Raw genomic sequence first — 24,961 nt, forward strand, 5'->3', positions numbered from 1 at the left:
CACCAAGCTCTCAGGAACCCGGGTCTTTGCAGTTTCAAGTTCCCGAAGGAACAGGGAGAGATGTTCTTCAGGACACGACCACTGGGTGGCAGCGCTGGCTGTATTTGACACCAGTTCAGGCAGTCAGCCCGAGGTTTTTCTTTTAAACCACTTAGAAACCAAAATGGAACCCTTGCCTACCTCCCAGCCTCACCTCCAGGGGGCTCCTGAGCAAGAAAGACATTACAGGTGACCCCCAAATAGTAAGAAAAGAACCCCAAGCACTCCAGATGAGGGGCCCAGACTTCCCCCCACTAGAGTGGCCCAGTCTTAAAAATGGAAGCATGAGCAGAGGATTTGAGGCTGCAGTGAGCTCTGATCACCCCACTGTACTCCAGCCTGCGGGACAGAGCGAGACCCTGTCTCAAAAAAGAAAAGAAAACAAAAAAGAAACAAAGAAAAGAGAAGAACGGAAGCAAATCCCACTCAGGTTCAAAACCCATTCGTCACTCCTAGCTATGTGGCCCTGGGCAAGTTCTTAACCTCTCTGTACATGTTTCCTCATCTGTAAAATGGGCAGAGATATAAATCCTCAAGGGGTTGTAAGGTAAAACGGGTTAATACATACGGAGCCCCAAGAACAGTGCTGGCACTCAGTAATAATAATCAGCTATTATTGTACTGCTTTCCCTCCTGACTTCTCCCACTTTGGAGGTGGGGCGGGAGGTGGGAGGTGCTTTAGAGGTCAATTAACTGCAATAAAACCCCAGAGAGCTCATTTCCACCCTCTTCCCCTAGGCGGGGCAGTGGGCTGAAGCGGTGGGGGCGAGGGGAGGTGGAGCGTGGTCCTCGCCGATGGGGCTGATAAGCCACGACTCCAGACTCGCTTCCGGTGACCGGTGACCGAGCTTCGAGGCCCGCGGCCTGGCCGCTGCCCCTTGACTTGTCCCCCAGTCCCCGCACGCCCCGCCAGAGCCAGGCTTATCTCTGCCATCAGCGGCCCTGGAGCCAGATCTACCCTCCCTCTGACCCCGTGGGGCGGGGCGGGGCGGGAGACTCACTTCACCCCGTAGACCCCAGGACGGCTCATTCCACCCTTTCTGAGCCAACCTAAATCTCTCCCAGGAGAGCGGGCGCCGCTCCGCCACTTCCCTCCCCTGCACCTCCACCAGGTGCGCGGCTCCTGGCCAAGGCCACCCCCTCCTCAGGACTCTGCATCCTGGGCTCAGCCTCCTCTCCTCTCTGGTCCCATTGAAAAGCATCCTCAAGGCCCCATTCCCAAAAGCCACTCCCCTAACTCAGGTCCCTCTTCACACACACCCACAGCCAGGCCTCTGTTTGCCATCACTGGGCCCCAGGCCAGCGCCTCAACTTCCTCATCTTCTAAATATTAAGGACTGATGTTATCTATTTAGAAATCTGTAAATAGCTTCCAAAAATATTAAAAATATACCTTCAAAAGGGCTACATTTCTTCTTTTGAAATTGCCTAAATTGACACAAACAAGGCAAGGGTGGGAAACAAGGATGAGAGAAGTAGCCCCAGCATTTAAGCTGAGTAGAGTAAAACTCACTCTTTTTGGCATACAGTTTTGACAAATGCAGAGAGCCCTGTAACCACCACTGAAATCAAGATATAAAACAGTTTCCCTAAATTTCCTTCTAATTTTAGTCAACCTGTCCTCCACCCCTTATCCCTGGCAACCACTCATCTGTTCTCCTTCTCTGTGGTTTTACCTCTTCCAAAAATGTCATCTCGGCTGGGCACGGTGGCTCACGCCTGTAATCCTAGCACTATGGGAAGCTGAGGCTGGTGGATCGCTAGAGGTCATGAGTTCGAGACCAGCCTGAGCAAGAGCGAGACCCCGTCTCTACTAAAGATAGAAAGAAGTTATCTGGACAACTAAAACTGTGTAGAAAAAGTTGACTGGACATGGTGGCGCGTGCCTGTAGTCCCAGCTACTCGGGAGACTGAGGCAGAAGGATCGCTTGGGCCCAGGAGTTTGAGGTTGCTGTGAGCTAGGCTGATGCCACGGCACTCTAGCCTGGGCAACAGAGTGAGCCTCTGTTAAAAAAAAGAAAAAAAATATATATGTATATAGTGTATGTGGTGGTGGGCAGAGACCAGTGCATCAAAGGCACTGCAATTTCCTCCTTGCTTTGCTCTCATGTGGATCACTCATTCTGGGGAATCTAGTTGCCATCTCATGAGGATGTTCGAGCAGCCCTCTGGAGAAACCTGCACAGCAAGAAACTGAGGCCTCCTGCCAACAGCTCTATGAGTGATCCATCTTGGAGAATAATGATCTGTGCATAGCAAAGGCTTTGAAAGCAAGAATACCAGTGCAGCTGACTTTGGGTGGGATGGAATTATGGTTGTTTTTTAAGTGCTTTTGATGGTATTTTCTGATTTTTACTGAAATGAGTATGTATTTGTGATAGGAAAAAATAAGAAAATATCAAAAAAGAAAATATTTAAAATTATATTGTTAGACATTGTGTTTGTTCCAGTTAGTTATCTATTGTTGGATAATTCTTTTGCAATAAATCTCATATTGTTAGATATTTATTTGACCTAACCAATCCCTATTGGACATTTAAGTAATTCCATCCCGTCTTAAACCAAATTATTTTTGGCCAGATTGTTTTGGGCCACATGTTATATTACCTACTCAATCACCCTTCTCTTGTCCCTTATCTTCAACCTCCTCTCACTGGTTCTTTCCCATCAGCAGTTAAAGTCCCTCAGGTCTCTCCCATTAAAACAACACCACCCCAATGATGCCCCCTCCGTACTCCTAAACTCTCAGTCCACATTGCCTAAACACTGACGTCCACCTTTTGCTTGCATCCATCTGGCAAAAGTGTTCTCCCCAATCTTCTTGTGGCTAAGTCTAATAGACACTTCTCAGGTGCTTGTTACTCAAGGACTTCATGCTGTTGCTCTCTTTCTGTGCTTCCAGGTCCCCACACTTTCTGCCTACCTCTGGGATGGGTCCCACACTCTAATGGAGTGTGTGTGGCGTGGCCACGTATTCCAGTGGCAGCAGTACAGAGGATAGATCCGGAAGAGGGCAAGCCCGAGCAGGGAGGCCAGTCAGGTAGACACCTGTCTGACTGCGCCCCTGTGGACTCTTTTGCAGGCGGCTCTTCCCCCGATGCGTGCTTCATAGTGGGGGATCTCCGCAGTCCCCTTCTCTCCTCACTCTGCACCCCCTCTCTGTCCAGCTCACTTGCCCCCATGGCTTCAGCTACTGCCTGTCTGTCTGTTGAGGGCTCCCAACAGGTCTCGTCAGCGCCCTGCTGCCCCTCCTGATCCCTAACCTGTGGCCCCAGGCGCAGTACACTCGGCTTGCAGCAGGCAGGACCCATCCTCTCCCGCCCCAGCCTTCTCAATCTGCTCTCCTCCTTTCCGGTCTCAGTTCCTCATCCTAGAAACTTGGGAGAAACCACTCTGTCTTCACAGAATGCCTGACACTAAGGAGCATTCAATAAATATTTAGCGCCTTTAACCAACCACCAAGTCCAGTTGATTTTATCTTCTGAAAGACACTAAAACCTGTTGACCTCCCTCCAACCACCTTTAGGCCTGTTGTCTTTTCCATTAGACTGTGGGCCCCATCTCAGAGGTGACAGGGCGGTGAACTCAGGAAGCCTTAATAAGATGTGACGGGAGAATGAGATCCAGCCTGCGTCCTGGGCGTCAAGCTGCGGGACCTGGCGCAGGGCTGTCCCCCACCGTTCTCCCTTCTGTCCAGGAGGAAGGGCGCCTTTTAAGCTGCACGTCCTCGGGGCTGCATCAGAAAGGGCACCTCTTTCTAAATACAGAAGCGAGGTGAGAGCTGTCCATGCCCAGAGTCGAGTCAGGCTGGCCGCCCGCACCCTCGCACTGGCTCCGCGGGCCGAGCCCGAGGGAAGCGGTTCTCCTGCCTCCGGAGGTCCCACCCCGCTGTGAACTGGGAGGAGGGACGAGCCACAAGTGGAGGGACGTGCGCCTCTAGGAGCGTGGGGCAGTGAGGATGACAGGGGGCTGGGAAAGGAGGGATGACCGATTTCCTCACTGCTCGGAGCTTCCTTGTTGGGGCAAAGTGACCTTATTCCGTGGAGAGACCCGAGTCCAAGCGCTGTTCTGGATAGCAACTCCGGGAGTGGAACGGCTCCAAGGATTTGTAGTTCTGTAAACTAGCAGCAGAGGGCGCCCTCAGTTCATCGCTGCTCCCTGCGGATGGGTGTGTGGAGTGTGTGGTTTTAGGGGATGGGAGGTGCGCGGCACGTATTGCAGTGGAGCAGTACAGAAGGTAGATCCAGAAGAGGGCAAGCCCGAGTTGGGAGACCAGTCAGGAGGCTGGAGCAAGAGACCTGGTAAGAGGCTGTGTTGCACAAAGGCAGTGACAGTGGAGAGAGACTCAAGAGATAAGAGTTAAGATGTGATAGCAAGGTTCTGATAGGAGATTGAATGTGGGGAGCAAGTGTGAGGGCCAGGTGAGCCAACTTCCATCCTGTCGCCTGGATGAAATCCAAACCTCAGATAGGAACACAGAAGAGGGACAGTGTGGTGGTAGTCAGGGAAAGTGAGTAGGGTTTTGAAACTGTGGAATGAGATCCTGAGGGACATCCTGTTGGAGATGCTGCTGGGCAATTGATATACAGTTCTGGGGCTCTGGGGGAAAGTTAGGGTTAAACATGCAGATTTGGGATCATCATCGTGTATGCAACTGTGCAAGACTTCAAGTGGCTGAGATTGCCCAGGTTTGGTGTGAGAAAGGCAGGCCAGACACAGGAGCCTGGAGAGCATCAGTAGTTAAGAGACTGGGTGTGTACATACCAGAGACATGGTGGAATAACCAAGGCAGGGTGTGGTGTATGCAAGGGATGAGAGGGTTTACAAGTGGATGGGTGTGCCCATTGCCAGCCCTCTAGAGAAACTTTGCCAGCCTGGTCTCAAGGATCTTTTATGATGTATGGTCCCAAGAATGGGAAAAGAGAAACAAAACCAAGAGGCTGGAGAGAAGTTGGGACCTCAGGTGGGGAAACTAAGTTCATCTAAGTAGTACAAACAGTCAGGGGTGGGGTAGGGGAGTATATTAGAGAAAAAACATTCTTGGGAGGGGGTCACTGTGCTGGGCCTTACGAAAGGCTTTGGAGTTTGTAAGAGTTACCCAGAATAACTCCAGGGTAAAAGAGAATTGGGAGAAGGAGAGAAAAAGAGGGTCTTTGGAAGTCTACCCTTCCAGGAGAGTATAAGTTGAAATTTCTTAAATTTCTCTTTGGAGGCCAGATAACACATCTTTGAACGGGACTCCACATAGGATCTCAGCTTTTGTTAGAATTCATTAAACTTTATTTAGCAAGCTAGGATTAGGAAAAATCTTCCTTAAAATGACAAATGGAAAGTACCAGACATCAATAGCATACTTAATGGCAAAATATTAAAAGCATTCCCATAAAATTTAAGACCAACACATAAATGTCCACTATTGCTGCTATTATTCAACATTATGTTGAAAGTCCTACTAAGACAAGAAGACAAAGTATGAATTTTAAAAGGGAAGAAACCAGAATATCATTATTTGCAGCTGTTGTTACTGTGTTGTGTACCTAGAAAACAGAGTTAACTAAAAAATTATTATAGCTAACAAGAGAATTAAGTGTCTACATACAAGATCAACATATAAGAACAGTTCTGGCCGGGCGCGGTGGCTCACGCCTGTAATCCTAGCACTCTGGGAGGCCGAGGCGGGTGGATTGCTCAAGGTCTGGAGTTTGAGAACAGCCTGAGCAAGAGTGAGACCCCGTCTCTACTAAAAATAGAAAGACATTATATGGACAACTAAAAATATATATAGAAAAATTAGCCGGGCATAGTGGCGCATGCCTGTAGTCCCAGCTACTTGGGAGGCTGAGGCAGGAGGATTGCTTGAGCCCAGGAGTTTGAGGTTGCTGTGAGCTAGGCTGACGCCAGGGCACTCACTCTAGCCTGGGCAACAAAGTGAGACTCTGTCTCAAAAAAAAAAAAAAAAAAAAAAAAAAACAGTTCTATGTATCAGTAATAAGTGGTTAAAAAACATGAAGATCAAAAGATATCATGATTACTTAATGCAGGCAACATTTGTTTATCTTCATGTTTACCAATTTCTTCACCATTCCTTCTTGAATCTCTGACTTTCGAAGGATCATTTTCCTTCTTCCTGAAGAACATTCTTTAGCAGTTCTTTAGTACAGGTTCATTGGTGCTGGACTAACTCAATTTCTGTTTATCTAGATATGTCCTTAATTCATCTTATTCTTCGAAGACGGTTTTGCTGAATGTATGGTACTAGCATGACAGTTATTTTCTCTTAGTCCTTAGATTGTATTTGCTATTATCTATTCTGTTGAAAAATATTTCAGTAGTTGTTTCTTTGTAGATGATTTCTCTTTTCTTTCTGATTGCCTTTTTTAAAAAAAAAAAACTTTTTACTATGGAAAAATTCAAATTACCTCAAAGTAGAGGGAAGAGTATAATGAACTTCTACATTTCAAACACTCAGCTTCAAGTTAACAACATGTGCCAGTAGTGTTTCTCTATCCTACCTCCCCTCCCCACAGGCATTTTTTGTTTTGCTGGAACATTTAAAGCAAATTCCAGATATGTACACGGATCAGATCATATCTCGTATAGATAAGGATCCTTTTTTTAACTTTTATGTTGTTAATTTATCATTTAATCTAATTTCTCATGCATGTTCAAATTCCTCTGATTGTTGTAAAAAGGCCTTTTTACATTTGGTCTGTCTGACTCAGCATCCAAAGTCCACATTGTGCATTTGGTCTTTTTCTTTTCTTTTCTTTTTTTTTAAGAGACAGAGTTTCACTCTCAGCTCACTCCAAGCTGGAGTACAGTGGTGCCATCATAGCCCACTGTAAGCCATGAACTCCTGGACTCACGTGACCTTCCCACCTCAGCCTCCTGAGTAGCTAGGACTACAGGTATTCACCGCCATGCTGGGCTAATTTTTAAATTGTCTGTGGAGATGGGTTCTCTCTATGTTGCCCAGGCTGGTCTCCTGGCCTCAGGCGATCCTCCAGCCTTGGCCTCCCAAAGTGCTGGGATTGCAGGCATGAGCCACTGCGCCCAGCCTGTCCTTTTAGATAGTCTCTTCTTTCTTGCTTATTTTTGTGATTCCATCTCTTATGTCCTTAAACATTTCAGACATAGGAGTTTTATGATGTAGCTTATAATTCCACTCTTGGAAATCTACATCTGTTGTGTAGTGTCTCTGCTGACTCTTACTCATCATGATTTGGTTCTCTTTGACTGAGAGCATGTATTTAGGTGAACAGGGATACTTTCCAGGAAAAACCTACTTTTGCTCCTATCCCACAGGGGAAACTGTGGACACTAAGGGCCTGGAACCATCTTTGTTCCCTTTTAGTGTCCTTTTAACATGACCCTGGTAGTTATTGACATTTTCCTTACTTTATGGCTAAGTGAGATTTTCCAGGTTCTTCTTATACATTTCCTGCCTAGAAGTGGCATCAACCATTTCTCTAGGGAGCCCTAGTTCCTTTTAGTGAAAAATGGTATTTAGAGAGCAAAATTGGTCACTGAGGGTGCTTATTGCTACTGGGTTGTCATTTCTTCAGAGAACAGAGCTGGAAAATACATATTATTAAAAAAGTAGGGCCTGGTTTGGTGGCTCACACCTGTAATCCTAGCACTCTGGGAGGCCAAGACAGGAGAATTGCTTGAGTTCAGGAGTTCAAGACCAGCCTGAGCAAGAGCAAGACCCCGTCTCTACTAAAAATAGAAAAATTAGCTGGGCATCATGGCCTGTAGTCCCAGCTACTGAGGAGGCTAAGGCAGGAGGATTGCTTGAGCCCAGGAGTTTGAGGTTGCTGTGAGCTACAATGATGCCACTGCACTCTGGCCCTGGGTAACAGAGTGATACTCTGTCTCAAAAAAAAAAAAAAAAAAAAAGAGAAGCAGCAGCATGGTCCATATTGATATTTCCAATTCAGTTTTAAGATTACAAAGCTTTTTTTTTTTTTAGACAAGGTCTCACTCTGTTGCCCAACCTGGAGTACAATCACACATTATAGCTCACTGCAATTTCAAATTCCTGGGCTCAAGCAATCCTCTTGGCTCAGTTTCCTGAGTAGCTGGGACTACAGGCACGTGCCACCACACCTGGCTTTTTTTTTTTTTGTAGAGACAGGATCTTGTTATTGTCCAGGCTGATCCTCCTGCCTCTCAAAGCGCTGGGATTACAGGCTTGAGCCACCACGCTGAGCCAAGATTACAAAGTCTTTAACTGAACTTCTTTTATTTTTAATCTATAGCTGCTTTTACAACTCTCTCTTTGTTTTTAAAATTCTTCGGTTTCCTTACAAGAATCTATGGGTGGATTCCTTTTTATCATGTTTGATATTATACTGTATATTCTGTATATATGGATTCATAAATTTCATCAGTTGTGGAATACTGTTCCTTAATCTCTTCATATATTATTGCTTTTCCTACATTCTTTCCATAATACCCTTTTGAGATTTCAATGAGACAAATAACAGCCCTTTTCATTCTATATACCATAGCTCTTAAACCCTCTTTCACATTTTCTATCTCCTAGTCTGTCTTTGCTGCATTTTAAGTAATTTCTTCTGCTCTTTCTCCACTATTTCTCTTTTCAGCTGTGTCTAATCCAAATAAAATGCTTTTCTTCATTGCATTATTATTTATTGATGAAAAACCGGAAGAAAATTAAATTCCATCATTAGGTGAATGCTTAAGTAAATTATTATATGTACATAAAATGAAAATATTATGATATAACTTACATGGCATTTTACAAAGTTTTAAAAATACTGTACAAAATTATCTTAAATCGAGGCCGGGCGCGGTGGCTCACGTCTGTAATCCTAGCACTCTGGGAGGCCGAGGCGGGTGGATTGCTCAAGGTCAGGAGTTCGAGACCAGCCTGAGCAAGAGCGAGACCCCGTCTCTACTAAAAATAGAAAGAAATTATATGGCCAACTAAAAATATATAGAGGAAAAAATTAGCCGGGCATGGTGGTGCATGTCTGTAGTCCCAGCCACTTGGGAGGCTGAGGCAGGAGGATCGCTTAAGCCCAGGAGTTTGAGGTTGCTGTGAGCTAGGCTGACGCCACGGCACTCACTCTAGCCCGGGCGACAGAGTGAGACTCTGTCTCAAAAAAAAAAAAAAAAAAAAAAAAATTATCTTAAATAATTTTAAGTGGAAAAGTCAAGATATCAATTATATACATTTTAATCTCAATTATATATAAAGTATGCACAGAAATAAAAATATGATGCACTGAAAATAGAATAGATAAGAAAAGTAAGACTGTGGTTCATGTAACACGATAGAGCAGTGAACAATAAATACAATATAGTCACACACATCGACATAAATGAATCTTATGACTATGCAAAAGCAAATAGCAGGAAAAATATCTGCAGCATAATTTATAGGAAAGTCAAAATTAAACAAAACAATATATTGTTTAGGAATGGATACCAGCTTGAACCATATGAAATTGCCTAATATTATGTGGTAAAACTATGAAGAAAAGTAACAAAGTGAAAACACAAAATTCAAAATACGTTAATGTCATTGGGGATGAAGGGGGCTGAGATCTGGATGGAGTGGCAGGAATTTCAAAAGTTCTAGTTTACTAACTAGGTGGATCCACTCATATTTGCTTTGTTTTTGTTTAAGATCATATGTTTAAAGGGTGGAAGAAAATATATTATATTTTTAAATAACATTTTAAAATATATTACATATTTATTGCTGCATTTGGGCATTTTGATTAAGAATGATTTTTCTCCTCTTCTATATTTTTATGTCATAAAAATTTTTTACAGTGAGTATGTACTATGTTTATAGTCAGAAAAAATCTACCTAAGTTGGAAAGTTGACAGCAAAAAGATTAATGTTTTCAGAAATGAGCCTTGTATTGGAATGTTAAAACAACAAGAAAACTTAGGTGAAATGTTTTAGTAGTCTTCATGAATAAGACGGCAACAACATGCATTTTGTTTTTGCAAGATGGCAGTAAAATCTACTTCACAAGGTTATTGCAAGGATCTCAAAGTAATTACACTTTGAGAATCTTACATAGTATTCTACAAGTATTAATTGTTACTATGAGAAATAGGAAAGACTGAGCATAAAATTGTTCAGAAAAGATTTATAAAGCATTCTCTAAAGGTAAGGCTGGGGAGATTTTGAAAATGTTAACAAGATATAGTATAATATCTTTCTATAGAAATTTAAAAATAATTTATTATGGACAATTTCAAATATACCCAAAAAGTATGGAGCACAGTTTAATGAATTCCCATACCTACTACTTAGACTCAACAATTATCCAAATTTTGTCAAGCTGGCTTCAACTATTCCTCGTGTGTGTGTGTGTGTGTGTGTGTGTATTGTATTTGCTATTGCTAAAGTATTTTGAAACAAATTCTAGACATTTCACATTCTAAAATATGTGAACAACCAGGCACCATGGCTCACAACTGTAATCTTAGCACTTTGGTAGACTGAGGCAGGAGGCTGAGGTGGCTGAGGGCTTGAGCCCAGGAGTTCGAGGTTGCAGTGAGCTATGATGATGCTGCTGTACTTTAGCCTAGATGACAGAGCAAGACTCTGTCTCCAAAACAAACAAACAAAAAGTGAACATTTTATTACACAGATATAAAGCCATAATCACATGTAACAAAATTAACAATTCCTTGATATTCTTTAATACTAGGCCATATTCAAATTTCCTCAATTGTGTCAAAGATATCTTTTTATAATTGGTCTGTTTCCCTTAGACCTACATATTACATTGAGTAATTATGTCTCTTAAATTTCTCTTAATCTAGAGCAATCCCTCCCTTTTTTTTCCTTGTGACAGTGACATGTTAAAGAAACTGGATCAGTTGTCCTGTGGAATGTCCCAATTTCTGGTTATGTCTCCTATCTTCCTCATGTTTTTCTCTTCCTTGTGTTGCTGTAAACCAGAACTCAGCTCTAAAGGCTTGATTAGACAAGCATTCTTGTTTGGCAACCCCACCGTGTACACTGGGCTGTGTAGTTTATATGGAATCCCATTGAGACACACATAGTGTCCAAATATTCCATGTCCTCTTAGTTTTCTTACTTTAACAATTCCATTTTTCTTTGATAGAAGTTCTATTTTTCTCCAATTTTATTTTGTCCTTTTAGATAGTCTCTTCCCACTTTTGTGATTCCATCTCTTATTTCCTTAGATATTTCAGACATAGGAATTTATAGTATGTAGCTGATAATCCCACTCTTGGGAATCTACCTCTGTTGCTCAGTGTCTCTGCTGACCCTCACCCACCATAGTTTGTTTGGTTCTCTTTGGCTGAGAGCATGTGTTTAGCCCTTCCAGAGAGAACCTGCCTTTCCTCCCAGGGGAAACCACAGACACTAAGGGACTGGAATCATCTTTGTTCCCTTCTAGAGTTCCCACCTGTGCTCGCTTCGGCAGCATGTGTACTAAAATTGAAACGATGCAGAAAAGATTAGCACGGCCCCTGCGCAAGGATGACACGCAAATTCATGAAGCATTCCATATTAAGTAAAATTTTTTAAAAATAGAGCTCCCACCTTGATGCAGGAGTCTCAGGTTCTGAGCCCTACCTGGTGTGAGTCTCACAGATTGATTGAAGGACTCTTGTTGACATTTGCTTCAGGGCAACCCTGAGTAGTAAGTTCCTGTCATCTACCATTCTATTTTCAGCTCAACATTTTTCCTTGTTTGTATTTGTTTTTTCTTTTCTCTTTCAAGATTTTTCTTGTTTCCAGTGAGCCCAGCAAGAAGGCCATGAATTATGTAGGCTCTGGTTGATTTGTAGTAGGAGGGCCCTTCGTGTACGAGGTACCAGAGTATGTTGTAGGCCATGTTCTAGGAAATGGGAACCTGCAGCAAAATTTGTAGAATTAAAATGTGGAAACCACTTGAATGTTCATCACTAGGGTGAGAGTTTAATGAATTACGGAGCATCGGTACAATGGAACACTATGGAATAGTTTAAGTCAAGAAGAGATGAATCTATGTGTGATGACATGGAAAAGCTCTAATACATGTTGTTAAATGAAAAAGCAAGCAGGACTCTATGTGGCATGATCTAACTTAAGTATTAGAAAAAGTCCAAGTTGACATATATGAAAGTAAATAAATAGAAAAAAGCTTTGAGGAGTGCACAGCAATCTGTTAATGATAGCTATCTTTGGAGCAGGAAGAAGCTGAAGTGTGTGCTGGAGGACTAAGGCTGAGTTTACTCTTTATTTACATATATATAATGGTATGGTTTGATTTCTTCTTTCTTTTGGTATCACAAGAATACACTTACATATTACTTGTGTAAATTTCCTTTTAAAAAGGAAGTTATCTACAATGTCAATTGCTTCAGAGAGGCCAAGAAAGGACTGCAAGAATCCACTGCATTTGGCAACTTGGAGGATACTGATGACTTCAGGAAGAGCTGCTGGTGAGGTGGACACCAGACTGCAGGGGTCAGGAGAGAGCCGGAGGGGGTGCGAGGGGGAAAAGGTCACCTGTGAAAGGAGGGAGAAGGGTGGGAAGACACCAGATAGGAGCATAAATCAGGGTAAGTAAGGGTTCCAGTAGGAGGGAGGCTGAGGGTGGCAGAGATGGCAGCCGGGGCCAGGTTTGAGGGGCACACTGTGGTTCTAGACAGGGAAACAAGACACCAGAAGTGGGAAGTCTAAGGATCAGGAACAGGTTGGGAAGCACAGATGAGTTAGGATGATTTATTTTAGAGAGAAGGCTGTGAATATTATTTAAGGACATTAGTGGCTTGTTTCTCTGAGTACATTTGCTTGTGTGTGATGTCTGGGGTAGGGCCTGGTGTGTTGGTGCCAGATTAAAGGAGTCTTGCAGAACAGGATCATTGAAGTTGGGTAGTGGACCCTTGTTTGGGGCAGGTGCAAGAGAAGGTTGAGGGGCCAGGGTGATAGTGCTGTGAGAGGTGGCTGAAGGGATGCCCCAGGAGTCCAGTTGAATAAGGAAGAGAGTGAGGAAGGAAAGCACCAATACTTTATCTGGCACATGGTAGGTGCTTAATACATACTTGTTGACTATTGTTAGGGCAAGTGTTATGAGACTAAGAGTGTAAAAGTTGGAGAGTTAAGAGGGTGGTGTCAGAAAGCAGAATATTGAGAGGTTAAGATTTCAACAGTGGGATGATTTTAGTTCAGCCATGGCTTGATGGAGTGGAGTGGAGGATAGAAGAGTGAGGATTTTAGAGTGCTGGAGATGTTAAGAATTAGGGTACCCCACTCCAGATAGTCTCAGCTTTTCCAGTCTTTGGTCTCTGGCCTCCCTACTCATTTGTCTTTGATTACACACACTCTTCTGCCTGCGCCTTTACTAGCCCTTTCCTTAACTTCCTGGATGAGCTGAAGCCTGCCTGAGCTCCTGGGTGTGCCTTGGACGATTACAGCACCCTGGTGGAGCTCCCCCATCTGCCTCAAGATTTGTTTTCATGTGACTCATAGATGTTCAGCCTATGCAGGGATTTGTCCTCAAGGCCTTGTCCAGCCTGTGACGACATATCTATTTACCTATTCAGAGAGAAAGGGACCATTACAATTAGAAGGATTAGTATTTTACAGTTGTTCAGAGCCTGCCAACTTTTCGAAACTTTTCCATAATCACCATTTCATCTCTTCACATTATCCCAGGTATTTAAAATGACATAGGACGTATGAGTAGAGGGAGTCTGGTGGTAGGGGCAGGGGATGGTGCATGAGTATGGAGACCAGGGTCTGCGCCTTAGATTTGCTGAACCAGACACTTGAATTTTGGGGGGTCCCCAAAGTGAGCAGTTTCACCAGGACCGATTCACATTAGCCAGCTTCATAAGAGATTAATGTGCAGACCAGATCTAAATTTTTTTTGTAGTAAAGAGTATATTGTTCAAAAGGTGCCTCTTGTATCCACACTCCTTCCTCAAGAGATCTCCTCCAGGTTCATGGCTTTAAAAACCGCTGCCCCTTTGACTCCTGGTCTATCTCCAGCCCCAGGCTCTCGCTTATTTATTTGTCTCACTGCCTCGTCTGCCTCTCTTTTAGGTTGACAAATAGGCATCTCTTCACTGCCCCAGCTCCTGCTAAGATGGGTGTTTGCTTTGGCTATTGGCTCCCTTCCCACGTTAACCACAGGAGGAACTATAGAGGGAAACATGAAATCCAGGAAATAACAACAGAGAAGAAACTACTGGGGGGCTGACGGGCCTTTAGAACAGGAGTGTGTTTTTGGGCGTGTGTGTATGTGTGGGAGGTGCAGGGTGCTTGCAGCCTGGGGCACAAGTGACTATAATCTTAAGGGTAAAGGAAGAGAAAAGTTATTGCCTTTCTACTCTTGCCACCCTGCATCTTTGCATTGGGCAGCCATTGCTTGCCCCTCACTGCAGAATTGCAGATGCAGCAGCTCAGGCCACTGTCAGGATGGCCGTGGGGATGAACTCAGGACAGTGTAAGAGCTCTGCTGGGGTGAGGAGTTGAATTGGAGAACTGTTTTTGAGCAAGCCCTCACTTCTCCACTCTCTCCTCTTGAAATCCCCAGGTTGGCCCATCCCATCAGTGGAGACAGCTTCCTTCTAGCCGCAGGGTGGGAAGTGAAACCAAGACTCCTAAGGAGTTTTGGGGCCAGATGAAAACAAACAAGAGTGGGAGGCTGGGATGCTCCACCCAAGATCTGAGTCCTCGTCCTCATCTTGAACTTAAAGTCTGGTAGACACTAAGGGGTGGCCTTCTGCCCTTCCCCAAAGGGCACTACAGGGCAATAATGAGACACTCAAAGAGTAAAACAAAACCAAAGAAAAATAAAATGCATCACATATAACACCAGAAGCAGCAGGACAGAAGCAGGAAAGTTAGCACACATGGACCAAGAATAGCAAATTAGCTCTATAAATATACAAGAGATATGAGCAATAGGATATTAACAGTGTAAAACAAGAACAAGAAAAAAATTTAAAAGAACCAAATGAAAATACTAGTTATAAAAAAATACAATAATTGAAATACTGAACACAATAAATGAGATAAGTAGTAGATGAAAAATAAGTTAGACTATCATATTGAGAAACACTGCAAGGATACAATGAATAATTGGGAGATGAAAAACAAAGTTAAGAAATAAAGAGAATAGAAACAGAATGCTCACATCCATAGAATGAGAATTCAGAAGAAAAAAGATAAAAATGAAGAGAAGACTATATTTGAAGAAACAACAGATATACATTTTTCAGATTTAAAAAGGATGAATGACTTCAAATTGAAAGGGCCCATAGGGTGAAAAATAAAAGAGAGAAGGAAAACCCATACATGATACAGGATGATGAAATTTAAAAATACCAAAGAAAAAATTCTAAAAGAATTAGATTGACATCAGACCTCTCAATAGCAACACACAATGCAAGAAAATAATGAAGTAATATTTCTTAAGTACAAAAAGAAAATAACTTTGAACCTACAGTTTTACATCTAGCTAAGTTGTCATTTGGATTTGAAAAGCTGAAAATGCAATGTTTTATTGCAAAAAAAACTCCCAAATTTGAAAAGATAAAAATCAAAATATTATCAGGCAACAAGGCTTTAAAATGCTTCCTGTACAAAGAACCACATTGAAAACCATCTCTGGAGTGTTAGAAAGCAAGGACACATTCAAAGATTAAGGGAGTAGTTTCAAATGGTTTAACCTAGTATACAAAGCAAATTGTTTTTAAAATGTTAACAATTGTTATATCTAGGTGGAGGGATATATTGATATTTTAGTGTACTATCTTTTCTACTTTTATAAAAGTTTGAAAATTTTACAATAAAAAAGTACTCAAGAAGAGAAACAAACCCAGGGGACTTTGCAAGAAATACTTAAAGCAAGGGTATTAAATATCTTGGTAACATATTCTGTTGTCTAAACAACAACAAACTTAAGACCAAAGAAAAAGAGAAAGTATATCATAATAATCCCAACTTAAAATTCTAGACAATATTAAATTGATAGTGGGTTGAGAGTAGGTAGAATTTAGAAAACCCACAAACATTTATTTGAAAATTAAAACAATACATTTCTACATAATCCATAGGTCAAAAAAGAGACTGCAAGGAGAATTATTAAATCTTTTGAACTAAATGGAAAAGAAAACACAACATGTCAAAATTTATGGGCTGTAGCAAAAGCAGTCTTTACAGGGAAATGTATATGCCTGTTTAAAGGCCTACGTTAGAAAAAGGAGAATGGCCGGGTGCAGTGGCTCACACCTGTAATCCTAGCACTCTGGGAGGCCAAGACAAGAGGATAGCTTGAGCTCAGGAGTTCGAGACCAGCCTGAGCAAGAGAGAGACCCTGTCTCTATCAAAAATAGGAAAAATTAACTGTGTGTGGTCACACACACCTGTAGTACTAGCTACTTGGGACGGCTGAGGCAGGAGGATCACTTGAGCCCAGGAGTTTGAGGTTGCTGTGAGCTACGATGATGCTGCCACCACACTCTAGCCAGTGACAGAGTGAGACCCTGTCTCAAAAAAAAAGAAAGAAAGAAGAAGAAGAATTATGTCATATCATATCAGTAATCTAAGCTTTTACTTTAAGAAACTGGAAAAAGAGAGCCAGTTAAATCTGAAGCAAGCAGAGGAAAGGAAATAATGAAGATTACAGTGAAAATAAATGAAATAGGAACCAGAAAACAATAGAGAAAAATCAATAAAACAAAAAGTCAGTTTTTTAAAAGGTTAAGAAAACTGACAAATTTTTACTTAGACTGACCAAGAAAAAAAGGAGAAACGTAAATTATAATATCACTATTTACCCTATGGAAACAAAAAGAATTATAAGGATGTATTACAAATTCAACAACTTGGATGAAATGGACAAATTCCCAGAAAGATACAGATTACCAAAGCTGACTCAAGAAGAAATAGAAAGTCTGAATAGACTTATAGCAGGTAAGGAAAGGGAATTAGTACTTAAAATCTTCTTACGAAGAAAAGGCTAGTCCCAGAATACTTTACTAGTGAATTCTATCAAATATTCAACAAGACATAATACCAATCTTTCACAAATTCTTTCAGAAAAGAGAAGAGGAGGGCATACTTCCCAACTCATTCTATGAGGCCAGTATTACTCTGATTCAACCCAAAGATATTACATGAAAAGAAAACCACAAACCAATATCCCTTTTGAACATAGATGCAAAAATCTTTGGCACAATGTTAGCAAATAAAATCCACTAATATGTAAATAGAAGTATTCACCATGACCAAGTGGGTTTTATCCCAGGAATGTAAGGTTGGTTTGACATCTGAAAACCATCAAGGTAAATCACCATAGTAATAAGATAAAGGACAAAACCATATGATCAGCTCAGTAGGTACAGAAAAAACATTTGACAAAATCCAACACTCATGATGATAAAAACTCTTAAATTAGGAATAAAAAGGAACTTTCTCAGTTTGATAAAGTGTATCTACCTGAAACTTAAGTCAACATTACATATGATGATGAAAGACTGAATATTTTCCCTTAGGATCAGGAATAAAGAAAAAAAAATTCACATTGGAAAAGAAGTAAAACTGTCTTTTTTCACAGATGACATGATCCTATATATAGAAAAATCCTAAGAAATTCACAAAAAACTACTATTGCTAAGATAGTAACATTGCCTACATTGATCTACAAATTTAATGCCATCCTGTGGCATAATAATAAATCTATATTTGGTCTCTGACCCTGGTTCCTAGCACAGAGCTCCTAAAACTCTTGTAATTTCCTGAGTGATGGGGTGGGAGGGGGAGAGAAACGTCTTTTGTTATTCATAATAAGCCCCTTTCAACTATATCTGAGTTTATGCTAATGAGGTGACTCTTGGAGGATAGGGGCTGGCTGCCAGAGGAATCAACCAGGTGATTAGAGAGTTGGAACTTTCAGCCCCACTTCCCTAGCCTCTGTTGGGAAGGTGGAAAGGGGCTGGAGACTGAGTTCAGGCATAATCAATCATGGCTGTGTAATGGAACCTCCATTTTACCCTAAATGATGGGTTTTGGGGAGCTTCTGGGTTGTTGAACACATCAAGGAGCTAGGAGGTGGCACATCTGGAGAGGGCATGGGAGCTCCTTGCTCCTCCCTCCTCATACCTTGTCTTATGCGTCCCTTCCATTTGGCTGTTCCTGAGTTGTATCCTTTGTAATGAACTGGTAAACAGAAGTGTTTCCCTGAGTTCTGTAAGCAAAGTATCAAAGCCGAGGAAGGGTTGTGGGAACCCCTAATTTGTAGCCAAAAGTCACACAGAAGTGTGGGAAACCTAGGGACCCACTGCATTTGAAGTGGGGGGCAGTCTTGTGGGACTGAGCCCTTAACCTGCTGGGTCTGTCCTTAACTTCAGATAGCTACTGTCAGAATCGAATTGAATCATCAGACTCTCAGTTGGTGTTTGCCGAGAATTGGAGAATTGCTTGATGTGAGGAAAAAAACCCAGACATTTGGTGTCAGAAGTGTTTTTGCGTATAGAAAGCCAGTTTGTTTTTCCCTTTAAATCCCTATCAAAATCTTGGCTGCCTTTTTTTTGTAGAAATTGACAAGCTTATTCTAAAATTAATACGGAAATGCAAAGGATCCAGAATAGCCAAAGCGATCTTGGAAAAGAACAAAACTGGAGGACTCACTCTTTCTTTCTTTTTTTTTTCTTGTGTCAATATTTTATTTTGGTGTAAAAAATGGGAAGCTGGAAAATATACTGTATTTAAAATTTTCTTGGTTCTCCTTCACATGTGGAAACCTCCTCCCCCCAAGACTCACATTTTCTGATTTCCAAACTTAGTGCAAAGTTATAATAATTAAAACAATGTGGTACTGGCGTCAGGATAGACATACAGACCAATGGCATAGGATTGTGAGTTCAGAAATAACTCCCCACATGTAAGGTTAATTTATTTTTGTCAGGGCCCACGGTGCCAAGGTAATTCAATGGGAAAAAGATATTTAATACAGTGTTGGGAAGGATGTGGAGAAAGCAGATCCCTCATACATTTCTGATGAGAATGTAAAATGGTATTTACACTTTGGAGAACAGTTTGGCAGTTTCTCAAAAAGTTCAAAATAAGCTTACCAGTTACCAATTCCATTCCTAAGTATCCACCCAAGAGAAATGAAAACATATGTCTACACAAAGACTTGTACATGAATATTCACAGCAGCATTATTCATAATGGCCCCAAAGAAGAAACAATCCAATGTCCATCATCAGGTTAATGGATAAACAAAATGTGGTATATTCTCACAATGGAACACTACTCAGCAAAAAAAAAAAAAAAAAAAAAAAAAAAGAGAGGAGCAACTACTAATATACACTATGATATAGATGAACCTCAAAAACATTATGCTAAGTGAAAGCCAGACACAAAAGACTATGTATTGTATGATCCCATTTATGTGAGGTGTGCAGAAAAGGCAAATCTATACAGAGAAAGTTGATCGGTGGCTGCTGGCTGGATCTGGCAGTGGAGATCAATTGCAAATCAGCACAAGGGAACTTTTTGGGGTAATGGAAATGTTCTAAATCCGGATAGTTGTGACAGTTATATATCTCTATAAATTTACTAAAAATAATTTAATTGTGTACTTACAATGGCTAAATTTTATGATATATATAGTTAACTTCAATAAAGCTGCTGGGAAAAATAAAAAGTATCATAGGGTCATGGCCCAGAGTATTGGGATATTTTGGGGCTATTTTATTTTTCCGGTTGAGGGAAAATCTGTCGTGCTGTTCCTGCCCCTAACAGGGTCTCAGTAGCAGAGATGGTATTTTCTGTCTTTGACATGTTCTGACTGTCCCTGCTTCTGTCGGGAGTGCATATAGGCGCCTGTCATCATGTCATTGCCCAGGTTCATGACATAGGTTCAAACCTGAGGGCTACGTCCAGCTCTATGCTTGTGGTAGGCTGAACAATAGTCCCCAAAGGTATTCAGACCCTAATCCCTGGAACCTGTGTATGTATTCTTATATGGCAAAAGGCAGTTTGCAGGAGTGACTAAATTAAGGATTTTGAGATGGGGAGATTGTTTGGGCTATCTGGGTGGGTGGGCCCTAAATATAATCGTAAGTGCCTTTGTAAGACGGAGGCAGAGGGAGGTTTGACTGTAAAAGTAAGAGATGTGGTACATGAAGCAACTGAGCAAAGGAAATAAAACTGAAAACACCAAAAGAGAAAAAAAAAAAAAGAAGAAGAAAAGAAAAAGAACAACAACAACAAAAAAAAAAATCCAAGAAAACAAAAGTAAGAGATGTGAAAATGGAATCAAGAGACGGGAGGCAGGGCCACAAGCCGAGGAATGCAGGCGGCCTCCAGAAGCCGGGAAAGGCAGGGAAGCGGAGTCTCCCCAGAGCCTCCAGTGGGAGCAGAGCCCTGTGGACACCTTGACTTCAGCCCAGGGAAACTGATTTCGGACTTCTGGCCTTTAACTGGTAAGAGAATAAATCTGTGCTGTTTTAAGCCACCAAGTTTGTGGTAATTTGTTATAGTGGCAACAGGAAGCTAATATAATGTCCAACCTCAAACATATTTGATTTGTTTTATAATTTTTGAATTAGTTGCAAATATAAAAATTCTAAAAATTCTTCTTTTGAGAGGTTCAAAAGGGGGACAGAGGGGTTACTTCTGAAGCTGTCTCATTATTTCATCCTGTGTCTCCTACACATCTTCTGGCTGAAAAGCCCCTGTTTATGTTATTGCGGGGACTTGTTCTCTCTGTCAAGCTTCTGGCCTTTCTAGAATATTTGGAAGCGGGGTGAGGGAGTCTCTCGTGTCCATATCTTGCTTGTGTTTCCCACTTCCATGTACTGATGCATTACCTCCTGGAGTTCCGGGACCACCACCCTCTCTGGAAAGATGTTGTTAGCATCTCGGTGGCCTCAGCAGTGCAGGAGAGGGGACACTGGGAAAGCTGCTCTGTGTCTGGGACAGGAACACAGACCTGTTTAATCATTTGCTTCAGCACAGGTGAAAGAGTAACAGACTTATCTTAAGTCTTGGGGTGATTTACAATGTACAGGAAGAAATCTTAGAAGTATCAGAATGCTCCAGCACTCAAAGGCCAAACCCCCCCATGTAAGTCCCCTGGGCACTCCTTCTCTCCTGTCCTTTCAGAAATGATACCTACAGCAACACCTCCTACCGTGGGTCCTGTTCTCCTGCAGGCCTTGTCTCAGGTCAGGATTCTAAGGTTGGTCTTTCCACACTTTGACCTGTCCCCTTCCAGAAAGACTGACAACTTTACAAAAACTTGCCCACTGGCTGCACCCTGGTCCCCACCCAAGAACACCATGATCCTCATAGGTGCACCTTCCAACGTCTGGACTCATCATCCTGGATTGGCAGCCTGTGCTTTGGCACTGCCAGCGGGGGCCCCTCAGAGGTCTCCATTCCAAAGAGGAGATTCACCTTGAGTCCTTCTGGCTGCCTTCCTGGCCTTCTTCCCAATTTCCTCTGGGTAACTCTTTTTTTTTTTTTTTTTTTTGAGACAGAATCTCACTCTCTTGCCTGGGCCAGAGTGCCGTGGCGTCAGCCTAGCTCACAGCAACCTCAAACTCCTGGGCTCAAGCGATCCTACTGCCTCAGCCTCCCAAGTAGCTGGGACTACAGGCATGCGTCACCATGCCTGGCTGATTTTTTTTTCTATTTTTAGTTGTTTCACTAGTTTCTTTCTATTTTTAGTAGAGACGGGGGTCTCGCTCTTGCTCAGGCTGGTCTCGAACTGCTGAGCTCAAGCAATCCTCCCGCCTCAGCCTCCCAGAGTGCTAGGATTACAGGCATGAGCCACCGCACCCGGCCTCCCTCTGGGTAACTCTTTACCCCAGGATATACACACACCCTTGGCCAAAACACAGCTGCAGAGACTGCCTGGTCTGAATCATATTTTGAAAAAAGAAACACTTTTCTAATCTTTAAGTGTTTTTTTGTTTGTTTGTTCATTTGCCCTCAGTAGAAAATCCCAAATCCTTGAAGTGGCCCACGAGGCCCTGAAGGGGTGGCTCCTGCCTTTCCTCCTGCCATCCCCCTCTCTGCTCAGGCCACACCAGCCTTTCCTAAATGTCATAAATGTTCCCAGCTCTTCCATCTCCTGCCTTTGAACAAGACATTACCTCTGTGCAGACTGTTTCAGGATTGATTGCTTTCAGCTTCTCATCTTCCTCTGGTCTTGCCTAATGTAATTTCCTCAGGGGAAACTTCCCAGACCTCCCAACCGAAATAAAGTCCCTTAGAACACAGGCTCCCACAGCCCTGTGATCTCCCTTCACCGAAGCCTGCAGTTCCCTCCTCCGTGGCTATGTATGTAATATCTGTCTCCCCAGGGGAGTTCCTCCCTCAACAGGGAGCTGCATGAGTGGCCACGTCTGTAAATGAATGAAAGGGAACCATTTACAAAGATGCTTCTCTCCCTCAACAATTTAAAATATGCAGAGCTGCTTCTTGTTGGATGTATCGTCACCATTCGCTTAACCGCAAGGCTCAAGGCTTACGTGTTTTTCTCAAAATAAATGAGAAGTCAATCCCCAAAGATGAAGTCTGGCAGCATAAAGAAACCCTGCTGTTTGGAGGCCATAGCTTGTCCTGATGGGACTGAAGGTCAGAGCCACCCGGCCCCAATGGGCCAGCAGCCTCTACGGAGGAGTTTTCCTGAGCACAGGACCCAGGGTGGGGAGCCCAGCTGTGACACTGGAAAGCTGAAGCTACGGCTAGCTCCCTGTTCCTCAGACACCTGCAGGGCTTATGGCCTTTTCTCTGCTGTGCCATTTCTTCTTTATCTCTCTTCATGGATCTTTAGGCTTTACTTCAGGTGTTTTGCTGTTTTAAATTTTGAAGAGCAGGTGGCTCACACCTGTAATCCTAGCACTCTGGGAAGCCAAGGCAGGGTGATCCCCTGAGGTCAGGAGTTTGAGACCAGCCTGAGCAAGAGAGAGACCTATCTCTACTAAGATAGAAAAATTAACTGGGCATGGTGGCACATGCCTGTATTCCCAGCTACTCAGGAGCCTGAGGCAGGAGGATTGCTTGAGCCCAGGAGTTTGAGGTTGCTGTGAGCTAGGCTGACACCACGGCACTCTAGCCAGGGAGACAGAGGGAGACTGTCTCAAAAAAAAAAAAAAAAAAAAAAAAAAAAAATGTTGAAGAAATCCATATCCTTATATTAATACAAGTCCTTTGAACATTTATGTGAAGACTTCCATGGGATAAATTCCTAGAAATGGAATTGCCAGATTGAAGGGACCACCCATTTAAAATTGTTGATAGATATTGCTGAACTGATTTCCAAAAAGGTTATGCCAGTTTGTGCTCACACCAAGGGTATCCTCCCTACCCATCGCTGCTGTGTTAATTTGCAATTTTAAACTAGTAGTCAAGTTAAGCACTTTTTCATATGTTTAATTTCCCTTTGTATTTCACCTGTGAACTGTTTATTCAAATTCTTTGAGAAGTTGAGGTAGAATCCCAAATATAAAAAACAAACTCCTGTATTTTATTCTGTTACTTTAGAGGGTTTTTAATGTTTAGATATTTATTCTGACATCTTTGTCATTTTTAATTCTATCAACATCATGAGTTGGGACTTAACTTTATATTTAATATTCTTTACTGTTAGTTTTTTTAAAACCATATCTGAAAGTACTTTCTTTTAATTGGTTAGTCCTTTCCATTCAATTATTGCTATACAGATAGATTTAGTCTTTTCATCTTTTGTAATTTCACACTGGTTTTTAATGCTCCCTTATTGTTTTCCTTGTTTTTTATCATTTGCTTTCTGACCTATGTTTTCTTTGCCGTTTGTCCCCCCTTCTAATAATTTGAAAGATTTATAATTAAACAATTAATCTTCAGTGCTCGCTTCGGCAGCACATATACTAACATTGGAACGATACAGAGAAGATTAGCATGGCCCCTGCGCAAGGATGACACACAAATTCATGAAGTGTTCCATATTTAAAAAAAAATAAAAAGAAAAAAAAGAAGAAAAAGAAATAAAAACAAAATTAAAAAAATTACTTCATATTCTTACTTTTAAATAAATACACTTAAGCCTATGTAACTCCAAGGTCACTCCTCTTAGAAATCAAGAAAGCAGGCTGGGTGTGGTGGCTCACACTTGTAATCCTGGCACTCTGGGAGGCCAAGGTGGGTGGATTGTTTGAGCCCAGGAGTTCGAGACCAGCCTGAGCAAGGCTGGTCTCTACTAAAAATAGAAAAAATTAGCCGGGCATGGTGGCACATGCCTGTGGTCCCAGCTACTCGGGAGGCTGAGGCAGGAGGATCACTTGAGCCCAGGAGTTTGAGGTTGCTGTGAGCTAGGCTGATGCCATGGCACTCTAGCCCAGATGACAGAGCAAGACCCTGTCTCAAAAAAAAAAAAAAAAAAAAAAAGAAAGAAAGAAAGAAAAATAGCATATAGACCATGTCATCTGACCATAATGCACTAAAATTAGAAATTAATAATAAAAATAAGGCTGAAAAGCACATGCCTCTTATAATTTTGCTGGCTCTGCTGTTCCCTCTGATCTCTCCTCCCTGCCTCTCCCTCCTGAATTGCTGGATGGCTCTAGGAAACTTGAAATTCTCACTCCACACAACAATTAAGGTTCTCTAGCCTGTTCTCTCAAACTCAGCCCCCAGACCAACTCTTCTCATCCAGAAGCCATCCAGGTGCCCAGCAGAGACAAAAGGGTCACCTTATGAATTACCAGGATCTACCTCCTAAGAAGATTTTAATGGCAACTCACACATGAGCAGTATCTATTGACCTTCCACCTCCACCTCTATGAAAACTGAATAAATAAGCTAAAAAGCTACGGTAATTCCTCCTCTCTCCCTTCCCTCTCTACCTTTTAGGCATGCTTTATGGTTTTTGTTCCTTTCTTTTTTTTTTTTTCCTTTGGAAAAAAT

The 24,961-nt window shown here is 42.2% G+C and overlaps 2 non-coding genes across 2 annotated transcripts; both read left to right on the forward strand.

Moving 5' to 3' along the window:
• Positions 1–11,470: 11,470 nt before the first annotated feature.
• LOC138400381 (U6 spliceosomal RNA) lies at positions 11,471–11,577 on the forward strand. The gene has a single exon (XR_011236276.1). It is a non-coding gene; the product is annotated as a U6 spliceosomal RNA (small nuclear RNA).
• Positions 11,578–23,901: 12,324 nt separating this feature from the next.
• LOC138400357 (U6 spliceosomal RNA) lies at positions 23,902–24,008 on the forward strand. Its single transcript, XR_011236254.1, has one exon. It is a non-coding gene; the product is annotated as a U6 spliceosomal RNA (small nuclear RNA).
• Positions 24,009–24,961: the final 953 nt, after the last annotated feature.

The sequence above is a fragment of the Eulemur rufifrons genome, chromosome 19 (genome assembly GCF_041146395.1).
Source record: "Eulemur rufifrons isolate Redbay chromosome 19, OSU_ERuf_1, whole genome shotgun sequence".
NCBI lineage: Eukaryota > Metazoa > Chordata > Mammalia > Primates > Lemuridae > Eulemur > Eulemur rufifrons.